At 38.6% G+C, this 3472-nt stretch overlaps 1 protein-coding gene across 1 annotated transcript in view; it reads right to left on the bottom strand.

The window, feature by feature from the left end:
- STON2 (stonin 2) overlaps positions 1-3472 on the bottom strand; it is a 204277-nt gene that overhangs the window by 46914 nt on the left and 153891 nt on the right. The gene's annotated exons all lie outside the window — the stretch shown is intronic.

Below are 3472 nucleotides of genomic sequence, written 5' to 3'. Positions count from 1 at the left end.
GGGGGGGGGGGGCGCAGCAAGGGATTGGAGATGGTCTGTTCACCAGGGCACCTTTAGGGGTAATGAGGAACAATGGTCACAAAATGACATAGAACTGATTTCAGCTGGATATCAGGAAAAACTTCCTCACAGTGAGGGTGGCCAGAATTTGGAATGGGCTCCCAAGGGAGGTGGTGCTCTCCCCTACCTTGGGGGTCTTTAAGAGAAGGTTGGACAGGCATCTGGCTGGGGTCATCTGACCCCAGCACTCTTTCCTGCCTAGGCAGGGGGTTGGACTTAATGATCTGTTGAGGTCCCTTCTGACCCTAGCATCTATGAATCTATGAAGAAGGACCTCCAGAGAGGGGACCATTAGTAACCAAGACAACTCTTTTCCCTACATCCTGAATTACTGAAGTGTCTTTTTAAGAAGAGATCCTAGTTGACCAATATTAAGTTATTAAAATTCTAACAGTGGCGCTCAACCTTTTCAGAATTAAAGCACCATTTGCAAAATGCCAACTCCTATATTTCACTCAGTTCTGTACCACAGAAGACTTGCTGCTGTTTTTCTATTGCAAAGAGCTCAGAAAGACCATAACAGGTCAGAATATTTGGATATTATGAATTCCTATTATTTGAAATCTGTGGTTTTATCTTGTGAATCATGTTTGCACAACTAACAGTGATAATGTTATGTGATCTCACATCACCCTTGAAAAGATATCATGGGACCCTGGCTGGGAGCCACTGTTCTAATAAAACAAGAACAAAGGTTCCTGTGTAAAATGAATATACTGAATTGTAAGCTGAAAGCTAACAAGCTACATAGTATATACATATAAACTAGTTCCAGAGCAAAGGAGCCATTGATATTTTTATTTAATAACTGAGACTATAGTAATTTAAAGCGAACCAAAAATACTACCCTGTTTGGGTCTGGTCACTAAAGGTATGTGGCAACACGGGACTACCCACATGCCTCAAGTTAAACGTGTGCATAATCATTTGCAGGACTGCGGTCCAAATTATGCAATTTAAAGTGAATAGCTAGTCTTATCAAAGAATGCAAGTTCTTCAGAAATTAGTTAAAATATTAGGTGCATTAATTACATCATTACAGAAGTTGCATATTAACACCACTGCTCTATCATGTTTGATCCATTTATGATAAGAAGTTTTTTGTTTCTTTTTGAAGAGTCAGCTATTATTTTTCCCTTCTGTATTAATCATAAGCTGCCCAGTACATGTGTTCTTAAATATGCAGGTTATTCAGAAAGAATGGTATGGGCTGTTTATGTTGTACATAAGGGGAAATCCACTATCCCCTTTAACTGTCCTCTCCAAGGGCAGCAATGACTTGTTGAATAGTTGTGGGAGAAATTAAAACATCACAAGATGCTGTTTTCCAATACCATTTAGCCTATGCAAATCCAAAGAACAGGATATAAAGGATAACTTCAATATATAATCTTTACAGAGAAGCATAGCAGGCAAACTTAATTTGTGTCCCTCACTGCATGTAAAAATTAGCAAGTATAATACCTATACGTTATTCAAACTTCAGTTTAGGTGTACTAAGCCCCCAGATTTAAATGACAAAAACATTCCTTCCATATACTGCTTGCTCAGTTTGAAGTCAATTTTGAGAGGAGTATTACTGAACAGACCTGAACCAGGTTTTGCTATTTTACCATGAAAATTCAGTAGAAAGAGTTCCAGTCAAAAAGTAATGGAAATGTAACTTCCGAAATCAGTTCCCTCCCCACAGTTCTTCCCCTCTCCATTTCAAATACCATCAGTAAAGACATAAGTAAAGACCATCTGTCCCTCTCTCTCCTCCTCTTTGCATGTACATTAAGCCTAATTCTAGCTATTAAGGGCACAAGCACTCTCAAGAGATGCACTGAACTGCCCAAGCTGACTAGTATGTATAAAACTGGTTATAAGGACCAAATGACTGCAAACCTTTTTTTTCCTCTGAATTTAACACCTTTTTTCCAAGACTGTTTTTGCATAGCAGTTTGCCAGAGCTACCAGCCACACCAGTGCAGTTCCATTATTACTACTGCTACAGGAATAATTACACATTAACTTCTAGACTGTGAAGTCACACACCCGCTTCAGGGAAATCAAGACAATAAAAGAAAAACTCTACAAAAATTTACAAGACGCCAGTTAAAATTATCATGGTTTCACCCATTCTGAATGAATAAAGTACTTTACCTTGTAAAGGGTACATCAATAATGAACCTAAGCTCTTCATAAGTGAATGTATCACAGCCAAATTATATCGGCAGGTGTTTGGCAAGCCCTGTTCCAAGCACTGAATATAGCTTGTCTGTCTTGATCTAATGAGACTTACAATTTTCTTATTTCCTTATTTGTGCATGGTTATATAACCACATATTTATACAAAACGTTTGTTAACTGGTGCTCCCTCTGCTGAGCATAGAAAAAACTGACCCTCTCTCTCTCCCTCTGCACTTACAGCAATTCATTTGAATATGGTGCACTACATGAACTCAAATATTTCAGAATCCAAAGAACGCACACCAAGTCATTTCAAGTACTGCAAGCCATTTTGAGATTACATTTCTTAAATTCCTTTGTTTTAAAAGGATACTCCCCCCAAAAAGCCTGTATGCAGCTACTCCTATAAACAACCCCTCAGATTCCTGTAACTGAGAAAATACATTGTTGTATTGATTTTGTACATCTGACTGCAAGCCAACTAGTTTTCAAGCTATCCTACCTCCTTTAAAACAAACTGGCTATAACAACAACTTACTACAGAATCCTTGCTTATTTATGCAAGCCAAAAATGAAAATGCACCACTTTGGCTCATAATGAGCAATAAAACTGACTGATGATTTAATGACACTAAAGCATTAAGAGGTTTTTTGAAGTAATTTAGAATAAAAGTCCAGCTTATGAACTGGCTATGTTCTTTCACTTGGTTTTGTTCACCTTATTATCATTATTAGGTTAAAATGTGCAGGCCTATTACTGGATATAGCTCTGCACTTTAAAAGACAACATTACTGACTGAATAACCATCACCAACAAACCACCTCTCAGCTGAAAACAAAACCGAACTATTCACCTCCTGCCAGCCAGCAGGGTGACCTGAATCACATTGCAGAGCTTTATTTTCTAGCAAGACTTTTCTCAGGATAGACCTGTACCAAGAGATGGAGACAGCTGCCCAGCTTTGCACAGAAGAGAAATCAAGTGTTACTGGGGCTTTGCAACAGAGGTATTTGCAAATCCTTCACAACAAAGGCCTTTTCTCCTAGATCTTTACAAACCTGCTCTACAACAGAAGAGAAAATACAGGCATACCACCTTCATTTTTGTTTTTCTTATTTATTCATGGGGTCCTACTCTGTGCTCAAGATCTAGCTGATATTTTATACCCTGACAATGCATTTACTGGATTGATCATTTTCTCAGATTAGTGTGGGGGGGGGGGGTGTAGAGGAGGCAGAG

Source organism: Gavialis gangeticus, unplaced genomic scaffold (genome assembly GCF_001723915.1).
Source record: "Gavialis gangeticus isolate Ggan-Ray unplaced genomic scaffold, GavGan_comp1, whole genome shotgun sequence".
In the NCBI taxonomy this organism is placed as follows: domain Eukaryota; kingdom Metazoa; phylum Chordata; order Crocodylia; family Gavialidae; genus Gavialis; species Gavialis gangeticus.
This window is presented reverse-complemented; position numbering and strand designations above follow the sequence as displayed.